Source organism: Diabrotica virgifera, chromosome 7, assembly GCF_917563875.1.
Source record: "Diabrotica virgifera virgifera chromosome 7, PGI_DIABVI_V3a".
NCBI lineage: Eukaryota > Metazoa > Arthropoda > Insecta > Coleoptera > Chrysomelidae > Diabrotica > Diabrotica virgifera.
The window spans coordinates 129,789,729-129,808,563 of NC_065449.1; positions in this window are offsets into that span (position 1 = coordinate 129,789,729).

Sequence of the window (18,835 nt, forward strand, 5' to 3'; positions counted from 1 at the left end):
TAGTCACCAAACTCTTCACATGCCTGCTCAATTGCTTCCCATCTTATAAACTCTTACTCGGCCATTGCTATATGACTGAAATACTTTTTCATCGGTAACCATAGACCAAACCTTCTTCGTGTTTGGCAATTGCTCTTGCTTTTTGCGCATCATTCAAATGCATTCTAACTATTTTGGAGGAATTTGATATCGTTTTATTTTATTTTTCAACACTCGCGAAACTTCTGACAAGCACTGACTGTTTAAAATTTTTTGACTTTGACATTTATGAAATCCGTGCAACACTGCAATTTTACAGTATTACAATATAAAAATTAAGGTGTAAACTATTCAGTGACCGTAACTGTACATTCTTATGCCCAAAAACATACTGATTTTTTTCAGATTTTTCGGATCAAAATTGAGCTCGGGAAAAATTTTTGAATTTTTCAAAAATTTTTAGGTTATGTAGATAATTTTTGGCTAGCTGCGAAATAATTTTTTTTGTGTATTTTTTTCCAGTCTTTTGAATGGCGAAGATCGATTTGAAGATCGAAGATCAAAATTCGAAACACCCATTTTTTAGTGTCCCCCCTCATATTTTTAGCATTTACTGAGCGATCCTTTGCTTTAAAAAATCTGAAAAAAATTTTGAACATACATTGTTACGCCCAAAAAAATGCTGATTTTTTCAGATTTTTTTTTGGATTAAAATTGAGCCCAGGAAAAATTTTTGAATGTTTCAAAAAAATTTAGGTTAGTAAAAGTTAGTAAAAGTTTAGGTATGTAAGTAATTTTTGACAAACTTCGAAATAATTATATTTTTGTTTCTTTCGAATGACTCGGCTAGATTTGCCATTTTCTCTCCGGAACTTCCCTACAATTCTAAAAATGAAAAAAAAACAGTATTGATGTCTCCCCTCCTCACATTTTTAGCATTATAAACTGCATGTCAATTAACTGCGTCAATAAATAACTATTTTTGATATTTTGTTTGTTATGTCTAATGATATGATCAGGTTTGCCATTTTCAGACCAAAACATGCTCAAAATACAACAAACGCTCTTTTTTTGATATTTGTCACGCATTCATTAAATTAATACGTGACAATAACGATTTTTGCTGCCTTCTTTATTCGAGTGGTGATTATCATTTACATATTATAATTTATGGATTAAATTAATAGATATATGTTTATTTTCATATTGAACCTTTTTTGTTTCAATTTTTTTTAATAATAATTTATTTATTTATTTATATATATTTACGAGCAAAGCTCATTACAATAAAACATTACAGAAGATATGAAGAACTAACAAAATATTACAAATATACGTAAAATACAATAAGATACAATAAACACTACGACAATAAAGCAAGTCAAAAAGTAAAAATAACAGGTAAAGATATATAATCACAAGTTTAAAATATTCAAGAACATAAAACTAGAGGGTGCAATCCTTTAGCGTTTTTAAAAATCGCGAACTATCCGCAAAGAAATCCACACAATTGGAGCAAGCATTTGCCTGTCTAGAAACCCTCGAGATGAAAGAATTTGCAGTGAAGTTAGTTCTGCTGATGGGAGTATGAAACGTAGATCTTGAACGTGTGATTCTGGAGGGAATATGTAAACCTACTTCCTCCAGGAGCTCAGGGCAGTCGTGAATTGAATTTATAATATTATACAACATGTACATGTCCTTCTTTTTCCGTCTGCTTGATAAGGTGTCAATGTTAAGTTCTAGTTCAAGATCCATATAATTCCAGTCTCTACGGTTTGTTTTGAATGCGACGAACCTAAGGAATAGGTGCTGGATCCTTTCAATCTTACAGTTGTATGTCTCATAGGCGGGTGACCAGACGCAAGATGCATATTCCACGATTGGCCTCACCATTGCACAGTACAACAGTTTAAACGATCTCAACTGCTTAAAGTCTTGGGAGCATCTTTTAATAAAACCTAACAGTTGAAGCGATTTTGAGATGATATTGCTTATATGAATATTGAAAGATAGTCCAGAGTCAAGTGTAACTCCAAGATCTTTTATGGATGTGACTGTTGTGATATTTATATCACCTATTTTGTATGTGAAAGAGATAGGACTTTTCGAGCGCGTGAATGAAATGTGAAAACATTTGCAGGAGTTGAGAACCATGTCATTGTTGCTGCACCATTCATTCAACCGATTCAAATCGGACTGAAGCCTTAAACAGTCGAGTGGATTCCTAATGTGGCAGTAAAACTTAACATCGTCAGCAAATAAAAGAAATTTCGCATATTGGAAACAGTCTTTTATATCGTTAATAAAAACATTAAACAACAAAGGTCCAAGATGAGATCCCTGCGGTACGCCCGAAGGGACAACTATTTCGTAGGAAAAATAGCTGTAGAGCTTGACGATTTGTTTTCTGTCCAGAAGATATTCCCTAAACCACAGCAGAAGTGAACCATGTATCCCTAATCGCTGCAATTTTTCTAATAGAATATTGTGATTAACTCTGTCGAAAGCCTTAGAGAAGTCGGTGTACAGGGCGTCCACCTGTAGTCCTTTGTCCAAGGTGTTCAGTAAGAAGTTAGTATATGTCAGCAAATTGAGTTCAGTTGACTTATGGCGCCTGAAACCAAACTGCTGTTCCAAAAGAACACCGTTCAAGGAGGGTGTAAGGAAATCGCAGACAAGTGATTCGAATAGTTTAGGAATAGAGTTTAGGATACTAATAGGTCTATAGTTGGACACAAGACTTTTGTCACCTGTTTTGTGTAAGGGCAATAGGAAACTGGTCTTCCAAACATTTGGAAAGCTTCCACTAGCTAAAGACTTGTTAAAGATGAGAAATAATGGCCGAGCCAAATTAAATGCACAGTACTTGAGCAAGCTTGATGGGATGCCATCAGGTCCCGGGCCTTTAGAAGGATTGAGGTTACACAATTTAGAGTAAATGTCAGAGATGGATAGTTTACATGATGATAGGTTTAAGGGTGAAGAAGTGATGTCTTCGGGGAAATCAACAACAACAGAGGAGTAAACTGATGAAAAGAAATCAGCAAATAAATTCGCAATATCTTTACCAGATGAACTAGTTTTACCGTTGTGAGATAACTCAGAAGGAATTCCATTTGATTTTCTTTTGTTATTGATAAAAGACCAAAACTTATTCAGACCGCCGGGAAGAGAGTTTTCAGTAGACAATGTAAAGTTTAAATAGTCACGCTTGGCAAGTATCTGGGACTGAGATCGGAGCTCTGAGAACTGTTTGTAAAGGTAACTGGTTTTTGGCAGCTTGGACTCTTTAAGTCTCCTGTGTGCTGTCTTCTTTCTAATAATACACGATTTTAGTTCCGAAGAGTACCAGATAATGAAATATATAATTACAAAATTACAACCTAGTAAGATATTGTTGGGTTATTACTGTACTGATTTATTTATTTGTGAACTATTACGCGAATTGACTTTTAATTATCATTAAATAAATAAAAGACTTACTTGAAATTGTTTAATTTATAACACTTACAATTTAACACTTAATTTTACAACAATATATCTAATTTATTTTACACTTACATACTAACTTATTTAATTCATTTGCAAATATTTATTTATCTACTTTAAAAATACATTTCAAACCCGTTCACAAAAACGTAACAATATAATATCGCGTCGAAATTAGTAACTGAACTCACTAATTTCAAATCCCCTATTTATATATTTTATTACAATGTTCCAGAATAAGAAAGACTATCACGGAAGAGCCCATCCCATTCTAGAACAACAATCGAAGGGTTACTTACACAAATATCAAATAAGCATTTTCTAGAAAGAAATATCGAGGTTAATATACCTGTTAAAAAGGTGTCGGTCATAAATCAAATTATGTAAACAACCTCTCACAATAAATAAATAGGCAAGGAGCTGAAAACAGTCGTGTGACAAAATCACGTCACAATATGTTCTAATTTACATTAAAATATTAGTTTGAGTCTTCGTCACTAAGTATCTTCGTTTATTACGGGATCAGTATCTGATATAATAAACAAGTCTGAAAGCATTTTTGCTGGTCTAATAATTTTTTACTTATACCTAGCATTGCTAATAAGATAATAAATGATTGCTGCAATGTGAGAACAGGACGCTACGCCCTACAGTTCCTAATCCGTTGGCACAGTCACACGCATGGCGCAAAATACCTCCGTACCTAATTGAATTAGGTAGGTATTGGACATAACATTTGTAGGTTTTACTATTTATGTATCTTGGCATAATTAAAGCTTTAATGATATTAGGTTTGATCCTGACATACTTCAAATTGATATTTATTTATATTTAATGATATTGCCATCAATCAGCTCGGCTAAGTAGCAAATGGCTTGACCTAACTGGTAGGTCCCCGAAAAAAATACTTTGAGATCCCTTTCATTCATCTCCGGAAAATCTTCAATTTCTTGATCAGTTAGTTTTGCCCCAGTAGTGGGCCGCCTGAACCATCTCTGTGTCTTAACCCCTAATGGTAATGTATTTTCCTTTGATTTCGAGTTCAACATTCTTCGAATTATTATCTCCTGCAATCCATCATCATATTTATCACTATAAGCATTTACCAAAAGTGTTATTGAGAAAACATGTAATCTTAGCACATGAAGTAGCTTTTGGTATAAGTCTATTCTCCAATTGCTGGTGAAGGAACTTGTATTTTTTGCTAAGTATGCTATGGATTGCCTCTAAAACCCATATCAGTTTTGTGATGAAGCGAGATTCATTTGCTTCAATCGCACTTAAATTAGACCTTTTTCCTTCTAAGGCAGGCATAAGAACCTTGAATCCTTGATTTTTAGGTAGGGTATCACATCCCTAAAACCTCTGTCCACGATGCAAACATCACCTTGCTTCATGATACCAGTGATGATGCAGTTCTTATACCAATTGGATCATCCATTACTTTTCTCATAATAGTTGTGTAGTTTTTGGTAATTATTTTTACATTTTTGACGACGTAAATATGTCCCATCAAAAACCAAAGCAAGTTCATCATTGAAAAGCTTTTTTACATAAACTGAAGTGTGGTTGATTATTAAATCATCCATTTAATACGTAGCATTCTTAAGATATTACACAAGTATTGGTTATATTATGTCTATTTAAATTACGAACTGGATCATCAAATAATCTTATTTCATCTGTTTTCCTATTAAAAAATGAAATAAAAGTTTCAGATTTTTGTGAATCGGTTATTAACTCATTTTAAAAAATGATGTTTTACCAAAATATTTTGGTGTAAAAAGTATTAAAAGAGTCACGTATAAATTAGATTATGCGCTTAAAATATGGGAGAAACTATCAAAAAAGAACTTTTGTTGTATTTTGAGCATGTTTTGGTTTGAAAACGGCAAACCTGATCATGTCAGTAGAAATAACAAACAAAATATCAAAAATCGTTATTTATTGATATGCAGTTTATGTGCTCAAAATATGGGGAGGGGAGACACCAAAAAAGTGTTTTTTTTATTTTTCGAATTGTGAGGAAGTTCCGGAGAGAAAATCGCAAATCTAACCCCGCCATTCAAAAGAACGAAAAAAAATACACGCAAATATAATTATTTCCAAATTTGCCAATTATTACTTACATACCTAACTTAATTGTTATTTGAAAAATTCAAAAAATTTTCCTTGGCTCAATTTTAATCCAAAAAATCTGAAAAAATCAGGATGCTTTTGGGCATAACAATGTATGTTCAATTTTTTTTTCAGATTTTTTAAAGGAAAGGATCGCTCAGTAAATGTTAAAAATATGAGGGGACACTAAAAAAATGGTTTTTTCGAATTTTGAGAAATTTCCGGCGAGAAAATGGCAAATCTATCTTCGCCATTCAAAAGAGTGGAAGAAAATACACGAAAAAAAATATTTCGCAGCTAGCCAAAAATTATCTACATAACCTAAAAAAAATTTGAAAAATTCAAAAATTTTTCCTGAGCTCAATTTTAATCCAAAAAATTTGAAAAAAAATCATTATGTTTTTGGGTCTAACAATGTATATTCACAAATTTTTTCACAGTTTTTAAAGCAAAGGTCGCTCAAAAATTTTTTTTTCGAAAAAACACATTTTTTGCGATAGGGGACACCTGGGGCCACGTAGGGAGCTAAAATTTTGGTTAGGGGGTTTTTAGATAATATGTACTTTCGATTGCCCTATCCCAAGTAAGAATCGAGCCGAGTGCAGATTTTACCATCTTATCCCGCTATAGCCTTTGTTATATCATTTTATTAAAATAAATCAATACTTTTTGAGTTATTAAAGATCAAAGATTTGTCTGTTTAAGAGCACATGCGTGAAGTTACGGATGATAAAAAGAACATATTAATTAATTGTATGTTACTAAAATATTATTTTTATATTATTTCGATATTATAAATTTAGCAAAATTGTATTCGAGTATGTCAAATGTACCCATTATTGGACCCTCCCAGTTTCTGGACATATTCAGTTTATAATGAAAAAAAATTCAATTAAATATCGAAATAATATAAAAATAATATTTTGCTAACATACAATTAATTAACATGTTCTTTTTATTATCCGTATCTTCACGCATATGCTCTTAAATAGACAAATATTTGATCTATATCTAAATATATTTATCTACTTTAAAAATACATTTCAAACCCGTTCACAAAAACGTAACAATATAATATCGCGTCGAAATTAGTAACTGAACTCACTAATTTCAAATCCCCTATTTATATACTTTATTACAATGTTCCAGAATAAGAAAGACTATCGCGGAAGAGCCCATCCCATTCTAGAACAACAATCGAAGGGTTATTTACACAAATATCAAATAAGCATTTTCTAGAAAGAAATATCGAGGTTAATATACCTGTTAAAAAGGTCTCTGTCATAAATCAAATTATGTAAACAACCTCTCACAATAAATAAATAGGCAAGGAGCTGAAAACAGTCGCGTGACAAAATCACGTCACATTGCCCCCTCCTTAAAAGAAGGTTCCTCCTGGAACCCTGGCGGAACTCGAACTGGATGCCGGTATCTGCAACTGGACCCTCTTCTACAACTCCCAGTTGTATAAAAGTGGCAAGGGACGGTCTTCGCTCCGCACCAGTAACTATGCGGATTGCAACAGACTAAAACCTGGACATCGGTGTCTTTAAAGATTTCTTCCACCATATTGCGGACAACTCTCCAGTCTAGTTGGCGGCATTCTAACTTTGGCATGGCTAACTTTTGCACGTCGGACTCCAACACGTGCTCTCTCAATTGAATTAAGGCATCCCATACATCTTGGTAGGTAGGTTGGTCATGGACAGTGTCTTTTGTTACCAGATAAAATAGGTAACGTGATGCATCTTGGATTTTCAATGCTTTGCCAGGAGCTGGCAGTTGGCATTGAAGTTCTGCAACTCGATCAAACTTCCTTCGAAAGGCAGATGCCAACCCTCGTGCGTCTTTGATACTGGCCGGGATGGTATGGGCCAGTGAATAGTCATCGGGAAGTGCGAGTAGATCTCGCTTTTCTTCATTGGTAACACCATGTCTCGCTTTACCGGTACCTCCATACACTATATTTAAGTCGAAAATTTATGTTGATTTTATCCACTTCTGATCACCAGTTGTTGGGTTATTACTGTACTGATTTACTTATTTGTGAACTATTACGCGAATTGACTTTTAATTATTATTAAATAAATAAAAGACTTACTTGAAATTGTTTAAGTCTCGGTCATAAATCAAATTATGTAAACAACCTCTCACAATAAATAAATAGGCAAGGAGCTGAAAACAGTCGCGTGACAAAATCACGTCACAATATGTTGTAATTTACATTAAAATATTAGTTTGAGTTTTCGTCACTAAGTATCTTCGTTTATTACGGGATCAGTATCTGATATAATAAACAAGTCTGAAAGCATTTTTGCTGGTCTAATAATTTTTTACTTATACCTAGCATTGCTAATAAGATAATAAATGATTGCTGCAATGTGAGAACAGGACGCTACGCCCTACAGTTCCTAATCCGTTGGCACAGTCACACGCATGGCGCAAAATACCTCCGTACCTAATTGAATTAGGTAGGTATTGGACATAACATTTGTAGGTTTTACTATTTATGTGTCTTGGCATAATTAAAGCTTTAATGATATTAGGTTTGATCCTGACATACTTCAAATTGATATTTATTTATATTTAATGATATTGCCATCAATCAGCTCGGCTAAGTAGCAAATGGCTTGACCTAACTGGTAGGTCCCCGAAAAAAATACTTTGAGATCCCTTTCATTCACCTCCGGAAAATCTTCAATTTCTTGATCAGTTAGTTTTGCCCCAGTAGTGGGCCGCCTAAACCATCTCTGTGTCTTAACCCCTAATGCTAATGTATTTTACTTTGATTTCGAGTCCAACATTCTTCGAATTATTATCTCCTGCAATCCATCATCATATTTATCACTATAAGCATTTACCAAAAGTGTTATTGAGGAAACATGTAATCTTAGCACATGAAGTAGCTTTTGGTATAAGTCTATTGTCCAATTGCTGGTGAAGGAACTTGTATTTTTTGCTAAGTATGCTATGGATTGCCTATAAAACCCATATCAGTTTTGTGACGAAGCGAGATTCATTTGCTTCAATCGCACTTAAATTAGACCTTTTTCCTTCTAAGGCAGGCATAAGAACCTTGAATCCTTGATTTTTAGGTAGGGTATCACATCCCTAAAACCACTGTCCACGATGCAAACATCACCTTGCTTCATGATACCAGTGATGATGCAGTTCTTATACCAATTGGATCATCCATTACTTTTCTCATAATAGTTGTGTAGTTTTTGGTAATTATTTTTACATTTTTGACGACGTAAATATGTCCCATCAAAAGCCAAAGCAAGTTCATCATTGAAAAGCTTTTTTACATAAACTGAAGTGTGGTTGATTATTAAATCATCCATTTAATACGTAGCATTCTTAAGATATTACACAAGTATTGGTTATATTATGTCTATTTAAATTACGAACTGGATCATCAAATAATCTTAATTCATCTGTTTTCCTATTAAAAAATGAAATAAAAGTTTCAGATTTTTGTGAATCGGTTATTAACTCATTTTAAAAAATGATGTTTTACCAAAATATTTTGGTGTAAAAAGTATTAAAAGAGTCACGTATAAATTAGATTATGCGCTTAAAATATGGGAGAAACTATCAAAAAAGAACTTTTGTTGTATTTTGAGCATGTTTTGGTTTGAAAACGGCTAACCTGATCATGTCAGTAGAAATAACAAACAAAATATCAAAAATCGTTATTTATTGATATGCAGTTTATGTGCTCAAAATATGGGGAGGGGAGACACCAAAAAAGTGTTTTTTTATTTTTCGAATTGTGAGGAAGTTCCGGAGAGAAAATCGCAAATCTAACCCCGGCATTCAAAAAACGAAAAAAAATACACGCAAATATAATTATTTCCAAATTTGCCAAATATTACTTACATACCCAACCTAATTGTTTTTTGAAGAATTCAAAAAATTTTCCTTGGCTCAATTTTAATCCAAAAAATCTGAAAAAATCAGGATGCTTTTGGGCATAACAATGTATGTTCAAATTTTTTTTCAGATTTTTTAAAGTAAAGGATCGCTCAGTAAATGTTAAAAATATGAGGGGACACTAAAAAAATGGTTTTTTCGAATTTTGAGAAATTTCCGGCGAGAAAATGGCAAATCTATCTTCGCCATTCAAAAGAGTGGAAGAAAACACACGAAAAAAAATTATTTCGCAGCTAGCCAAAAATTATCTACATAACCTAAAAAAATTTGAAAAATTCAAAAATTTTTCCTGAGCTCAATTTTGATCCAAAAAATTTGAAAAAAATCATTATGTTTTTGGGCCTAACAATGTATATTCACAAATTTTTTCACAGTTTTTAAAGCAAAGGTTCGCTCAAAAATTTTTTTTTTCGAAAAAACACATTTTTTGCAATAGGGGACACCTGGGGCCACGTAGAGAGCTAAAATTTTGGTTAGGGGGTTTTTAGATAATATGTACTTTCGATTGCCCTACCCCAAGTAAGAATCGAGCCGAGTGCAGATTTTACCATCTTATCCCGCTATAGCCTTTGTTATATCATTTTATTAAAATAAATCAATACTTTTTGAGTTATTAAAGATCAAAGATTTGTCTGTTTAAGAGCACATGCGTGAAGTTACGGATGATAAAAAGAACATATTAATTAATTGTATATTACTAAAATATTATTTTTATATTATTTCGATATTATAAATTTAGCAAAATTGTATTCGAGTATGTCAAATGTACCCATTATTGGACCCTCCCAGTTTCTGGACATATTCAGTTTATAATGAAACAAAATTCAATTAAATATCGAAATAATATAAAAATAATATTCTGCTAACATACAATTAATTAACATGTTCTTTTTATTATCCGTATCTTCACGCATATGCTCTTAAATAGACAAATATTTGATATTTAATAACTCAAAAAGTATTGATTTATTTTGATAACATGATATAACAAATTTTACTTAAAATTTGTCCCTCTATCGATTTGTGGGGTTATTTTTAATAAAATAGTTTTCACCCGCGGGATGGTGTGTTATTCACCACCAGGGTAAAAGTGCAAGTGGCACCAAATCAGTTTTGTTTCTTGAGGTATGCTCTAACTAGTCACCACTTTTCATGCAAATCGATGGAGGTTTAACAAAATAGGAGGTGAAAACCTTTAATGACTGCACTAACTTTCCCCTTTCATCCCTTATTGCTACTTCCTGTATCCACTGAGGTGTCAGCCTGAAAGGGGTCATAATTGTCAATATACAATGGACACATTTCACAGGAAAAACTCCATATTACTTATGACGATGATTTTTCGGCTCTAGCTCTCCGTCTATAAGCATTAACAGCACCTTAAAACAGAGTGATGTATTGGTTTTTGATTCGTCGAAAATTGTCATACGACAAAGTTGAGTATTTGATGGGATTAAAATTGAAAGATACTTAATATTGTAAATTTATTTGTAATGGTGGATACCTCTTATATATAAATTGTAATACCAGAAAGAGGCCCACATTAATTTCTTTTTTCGTTTTCTTATTTCAATAAATATGATTCTTCCTTCTTCTTCTTCTTGTAATAGGACTATGTCCTGTTTCTTCTGTTACAGCCTCTGCTGCGATCCGAAGCTCCAGCTCTCGCACCATCGTTTTTTGGGTCTTTCTATGGGTCGCTTGGTGTTGGGCTTCTGTGTCTTCGCCCATTGCGCCATACGTTCAGAGTCTATCCGATCTACGTTGTCTCTCCACATGCGTCGTCGTGCTCTTGTCCATCTCATTACGTCTTGAATGCCTAGCTCTCTCAATGTGTCTTCGTTTCGTATTCTATCTCTGAGTGTGATACCTCTTATGGATCTTAGGGTTTTCATCTCTTTTTTTCTCATTATTTGTTTGGTCTTTGTTGTATCGGCCCTTGTCTCAGCTGCGTATGTCAGTACGGGTCTAACACATGTCTTATAAATGCGGACTTTTCTTTCGGTGCTCATACATTTCAGTGGCGGCTCGTGGCCTTAGAGACAGGGTCGGCAAGTTCTTTTTGTCTCCTCATATATGTATACCATCTAATTAAAAGGCTTAAATCATAGGAGATTTTTTTGTTTGGTTTACTTGACATTCTCTCTTGTTTCACGGTGTTTTGACAATATGTTTTGATTCTTTTAAGACGAGAGAAATCCCGTTCATTTAAAGCAGAAGTTGGTGGTAATAAGAGAATTGATGAGCAGTTTGTTGTAATGAACTGCAGTGCTTACTATATAAAATTACACATATTTTGTAACTTATCCAACTTTCTGAAAATATTTGGATCAGCGTAATTTTTAAGTAATTTGTAATAATAAATATCTTGAAAATTCTTTGGCGAAGGTAACTTTTAAATTTTGAATCGTCAAAGAGGTCAAAAATTTGCAAATTTTCAAAATTCGAAAAACGGGTATCTATTTGCATAATACATAGTAGATATCCAAAATTTCAAAATATACTCGTTTATCGAGATATGTATCATGCCTGTGTCTTTTTTGGGGTGGTTCGGAAATATCAAGCGAACCCAAAACGTCACTGCGTATATATTGGAAACTACTATCACTACAAAAATCTTTGAGATTTTGCACCAGTTTTCTTATTCTATCTTTGGAATAAATAATGTCAGTTGACTGATTTTGAACAACAATGAATATCAAATCGGTTTGGGCAAACATCTTCTTAAAAATATTTAAAAGAGTATTAAAATAGTAATCATTTAATAAAGTTCTCAAACCGATTGCTTCACGGATCAAGATATCACATCACAACTTTCAAAATAGTCGCCTTCGATAATAAATTTAAAAAAACTTCCAAAAGCTGTTCACGAAAATCTGCTACAGTGGAAACTAACCGAGGTTTAAAATTTCATCGCGTCTGACAAATTGTTTGCATTTTTTTTTTTTTTTTTTCGAAACAAATTGTTCTAAAACAGTAGTCCGTTTGGGCGAGCTAAACTGTCAAGAAAAGACGATATTCTTTAATTTTTTTACAAGTATCTATCCTGCAAAACTAAATTCATTCTATTCCCATGACAGTGAGTAAATAAAGCTGTGGTGCAATAGTTTTAACTTTTGCCTGGAGACCGTTCAATTCACCAGACATCACGGCAGCGCCGTCTTCTGTCTTATTGCTTTTACTCACTTCTGTAAAACCTAAAAACCTCTCATAAATATTACCACGTAACGCGTATCGGACAGCAGTTAATAATTATTGTAAATGACATGATAATCAGAAGTTGCATCTACTTCTAGTGAAAAGCAAATGGTTTTCTGAATCTCAGATTCAATAACGTTATTCAAAATGTAACTAATTGATTATATTAGTTCATTATGTACTGTTTTAGACATGCCGCTAAATATCTTAGAATCAAAAAGTAAATTAGAAAATCCAAATCGTATTTCTTAAACAATTTTATTAGTTACTTATCTATAATTATATGATATAACGATTATACGATATTATATATCTATAAAAAGTGATAATTCCTGACAACTTAAAAAAATTACAATATCAATTAAACGACGTAAAACGGCGTGATTATTTTTTACAATTTCTGCCGATGCTTCCAAATGAAACCGGCGCGGCAGATTGAAATGTGCCGTACCTGCCGCTTAATGCCTACGGGGAAATGTATGTTTGGTTGCTCATCGACTTGTATTTTTCGTTGAGTTTCACGTGTAAATCGTCAAGCTACGGATGAGCTGGGGTCGGCTAGCCGAACAGTCAGATGAATGGCTCGGATCATTCATTTTTTGAAAAGTCTCTTATGCGCAGGAATCACTTAACGCTCGGATTGGTCAAATCCTTTTAAAAACCATGAATAAAATTTAGTCTGTATTATCTAACACTTTTTTTATTTCATAGGTACAAAAAATGACATAAACTCTGATTAAATTGAATATTAAAAAAATCTATAATATCTATAAATGGGTGGGTCGGCACTGCCGACCCTGACCGGCCGCCACTGATATATTTATTCCGCCAGATTATATCCCCCAGGAAACCAGATATTCTCACTGCTTTCGTTGCCTGCTGTTTTGTTTCTTGCCACAGATGTCTGTCGCTAGATATTTCCACACCCAAGTATCTACAATCCATTACCTGTTCGATTATATGGTCGTGGTCGTCCACTACTAATTTACATCTAATTGGGTTCTTGGATATTACCATCGATTGGGTTTTCTCTGTGGATAGGGTCAAGTTATAGTTTTCGGCGGTTATTTAAAATTTTTGTAGTAGGCGTTGTAAATCATCTTCGTTTTCGGCTATTAAGATTGCATCATCTGCGTAGCAAAGTATTCTCATGGTTCGGTTACCCATTTTGTATCCCTGATTCATTTTGTTAACACTACCTATAACTTCATCCATTATTAAATTAGTGGGTAGGAGAAATCCGGAGTCTCACATCGGGAAACCGATCAGCCTCATGGATTCTGGGGGAGGCAAAAGCTCGACAAGAACGAATCAGAGAAAACGGAAAAAGAAGGAATGCAACAGAATACATATAGCGACATATAATATCAGATCCATGGCTCAAGATGAAAAGCTGTACGAACTCGAAGAGGAATTAACTAAAATCAAATGGGACATTGTAGGATTGTCAGAGGTCAAAAAAATAGGAGAAATGTGTATAGACCTAGAATTAGGCAATCGCCTCTATTACAAAGGAAAGGTGGACGAAACATAGGGAGGAATAGTATTTCTGATCAAAGAGAAAATTAAACAAAATGTAATCGAGTATAAGAGCATATCAGATAGAGTAGGATATATCATACTAGAAATTAACAGGAAGACAAGAATGAAACTAATACAAGTATATGCTCCAACAACAACACATGAGGAGGAAGAAAATGGTAACTTTTATGATGACATCACCACAGCAATGGAAGACAAAAATATAAAAACAACAATCGTTATGGGAGATTTTAACGCAAAAATCGGAAAGAAAATGGAAGATTCAGAAAACAAAATAGGAAACTACGGACTTGGATCAAGGAATATTAGGGGTGAAAGACTACTAGAATATTTGGAACAACAAAACCTTTATGCAATAAATACATACATTAATAAGAAGCCAAACCGAAAATGGACATGGGTCTCCCCAAATGGGGTGACAAAAAATGAAATAGGCTACTTCCTCTGCCAAAATTAACAAATCTTCGAAGACGTAACTACACTTAATAAATTCTCAACTGGCAGCGACCACCGCATACTACGAGCCAAAATAGAAATAAGCAAACTAGAGACGCAGAAATCTAGAAGAAAACCAACGGCTATTGACCATAGCAGAATAAGACAAAACTCAGAAGAATATAGACAGACTTTAAGGGAAACTATAAACAACAAGTAGCAAACGAAGAGTCAGAAATTAATAAGATTAATGAAGGAATGAAAGAAAAACTCTTGGAAGCGGGAATGAAAACTGCCAAAAAACTAAGAACCAAAGAAAATAGATTAAGTAGCGGGACAGTTAAATTAATGGAAAGTAGACGAAAACTAATAAGCGAAAACAAAAGAAACACAGTAGAATACGTAGAACTAAACAAACTTATTAGGAGAAAAACCAGAGAGGATCTAAGAAAACACACTGCAAATGAAATCGAGAAAGTAATTGAGAGAAATAAGGGCCTAAAATGCTTACGACCAAATTTAGGGAAACCACTACTCATTTCAATAAAGGATGAAACAGGACGGGAAGAGAGGAGAAAAGATAAGATATCCGAAGAAGTAGAAAGGTTTTATAAAGAACTATACACCTCAAAGAAAGACGCAAACTTCAACACTCAGGAATATATCAAGAAAACAATCACGAATGTAAACTCAGAAACATTACCAAAAATAGAAAATTATGAAATAGAAGCAGCACTATGACAATTAAAGAACAACAAAGCACCAGGACCAGATAGAATCCTTGCTGAAATGTTGAAAGAAGGGAGAGAAGAAATCTTACAAACATTAAGAAATCTATTTAATCAGTGTCTACATAAAGGAGAAATACCCGACGAATGGAACGAAAGTCTTACAATCCTGCTATTTAAGAAAGGCGACAGAAAGGACATAAAAAATTACAGACCCATCTCACTGCTGTCGCAAACGTATAAACTATTCATGAGGATTATCAACAACAGGCTAACACACAAATTGGACTCTTATCAACCAGTAGAGCAGGCAGGATTCCGAAAGGGATATAGCACCACTGACCATCTTCTAACAATTAGGACACTAATAGAAAAAGCTAACGAATACCATATAGATCTGCACTTAGCGTTCGTTGACTACGAAAAAGCATTTGACAGCGTGGAAATGTGGGCAATAGAAAAAGCTATAAACAACTGTAGAATAGATTCCAGATACAGAATGCTAATACATAATATATGTAAGAAACCAACAATGACAGTACAATTGGAAGAAACCACAAAACCCATACCAATTAACAGAGGAGTGCGACAGAGAGATGTTATTTCTCCTAAACTATTTACATTAGCACTGGAAGATGTTTTCAAAACAATGGAATGGACAAACATGGGAATAAACATAAATGGAAAGAAACTAAACCACCTAAGATATGCAGACGATGTAGTAGTCATAGCATTAAGTTTTGAAGAACTACAAACCATGCTAACCGAACTAGCAAATGAATCCGAACAAATAGGTATAAAAATGAATTTTGCCAAAACAAAAACAATGACAAACACACAAGATAATAGAAACGTAATACTAAACGACACCACAATAGAAGCGGTTAATGATTATATATATTTGGGACAGATGATAAAAATAAATAAGGAAAACCAAACAGCGGAGGTAAAAAGAAGGGTCAGATTAGTCTGGGCAGGATTTGGAAAAATAAAATGGGTCCTAAGAATAAAAAAATACAACAATACTTAAAAACAAGAGTGTTTGACCAGTGCATACTCCCAATTCTCACATACGCATGCCAAACATGGACCTTGACCAAGGCAAACATGGATAAAATAATGAAGACACAAAGAGCCATGGAGAGAGCAATGTTAAGAGTAAAATTGACAGGCAAAAAGCAAAACAACTGGGTAATAAATAAAACAAAAGGCAAAGATGCAGGACAACATATAGCCAGGCTAAAATGGAGCTTCGCAGGTCATAACGCTAGACAAACGAACAATAGGTGGAATAGCACGATACAACAATGGAGACCATGGACAGGAAAGAGAGTAAGAGGACGACCCCAGATGAGATGGGGAGACGACATTAAAAAGATAGGAGGAACGCACTGGAAACAGAAAGCACTAAACAGAAGGGAATGGAGGAAACTGGGGGAAGCCTATGTTCAAGATTGGACGAATTAAAGGGCAAAAGAAGAAAATGTAAAGAACCACCCCTCATCTCTAACCGATTCTGTGCAACGGAGCCTTTGTTAATCCCATATGTGTTGACAACTTTTTCTTTCCCCAAGATTGCCACAAGTTTTCCCCGAAATGCTTCATTTTTTGGTTATTTCAGGTTGAAATATTCGATTTGTAATTTGACAAATAAGAATGTATTTTTGATGAGATAAAACTTTGCTTTTACTGGGTATATTGACTTCATGAATACACCATTTTTTTCGTTTTTTTATAAGCTACATTTTTGCTGCGAATATTTTTTTTTTATAAAATACTTACTTTTTGAGATATTTGCGAAAAATCGCCTGAAAACGTGGCATTTTATTGAAAAATAAATATTTTCACTCGGAAATAAGTCGAAAAGTATTGACTTAGTTAAAAAAGCTCTATAGAATAAAAGTTTCTTCGAATTAGTCAATTTATCCATTTACGGACTTATTTTATACGTATGTCTTTTCATCCCCGAGCAGGGGTGACTTTCACCCCCCAAGTAAAAGCAAGCAACGAGGACCAATAGATCTCAATTTCTTACATCTATAGATTTTTTTCTATGGGGATATTTAAAATTAATTGTTTATGTAGATACACCGCAAAATCTTTAAGTTGCAAGACCGAATTAGAGACGAAGTTATTAGAATTACCCAACAAGTTATTCGTAATGTGCAAGAAGAATGTAGTCGTTGTGTTGCTTATTGTCAAGAGACCGGTGGATGGTGTTTTGAGCATTTAATTTAGCTGAAAATTATTATGTATTAGGTATATACTTCAATATGGCTAAATTCGTTTATTGTTTAAATTACTTTTTATTTTCCCTGTATAGGAATAACTCAATGAATACAGTATTAAAGACCTTTCAAATGAGCTATTACCGTACCCTCATTTCAACTTAAAAAAACTAACGATTGTGCCAATATTTGTATTAGGTCCAGCGTCCACGGCGCAACTGTTTTCAAACAACGAAAACTAGCTTACAATCTGGATCCCACGGACCTGGATCCCACGTACCAAAATAAAGTTGATTAAAAGCAAGCTGAAAATTTATTAATAGCTTAACGGTGTCTAGTCAGATAAACTTTGATGTATGGGAACACTGGAACAGGGGAAGTTTTAATTGTAGAACAGGTTAAAAATTTGGGACGTCAGACTACGAAAACGTTCCATGTATTTTGTCGGACAGAACTTACAATTAATTTGTTACCATTTCATTAAACTCTCGTGCAAAAATCAGACTGGTGTTTATCACCAACTTGGCATTTTAATGAGTGGAACACGAAGAACATGTCAAATAACAGGAATCATGTTGGTTATTAATAGCAGTCTGATTTTTATTTAATGAAAGGGTAACAAATCAGTTAGATGTTCTGTCCGACAAAATACATGGAACGTTTTCGTAATCTGATGTTCCAGATTTTTAAACTGTTCTACAATTAAAACTTCCCCTGTTCCAGTGTTCCCGTGCATCAAAGTTTGTCCGACTAGACACGGTTAAGCTATTAACAAATTTTCAGCTTGCTATTAATCAACTTTTTTTGGTACGCGGGATCCAGGCCTATAAACAATACCTGTACACGAAGCGAATGGTTTCGGATAACACAATGTTAATGCGGCAAAATGTTGATTATAACAAAGAATTTCGAAAATTGGCAGCTCGTCTCTATACAAGTACGATAGACATCAATAGTTCATATTTTGTATAAGTAGTTTTCAATATAGTCAAACCAAGTCTACCAGTTACTATTGACAATACCAGTCAATCTTTTTCATTCAGTTAATATAAATTCTGTATCCCACATAAATATAATATTTAACACATCTTCTGAATACTATTGAAATAATTTAAACAAGATATTTTGACTTGTCTTCAATTTCAGTATAACTTAAATAATCCTAAAATAATTATCTCT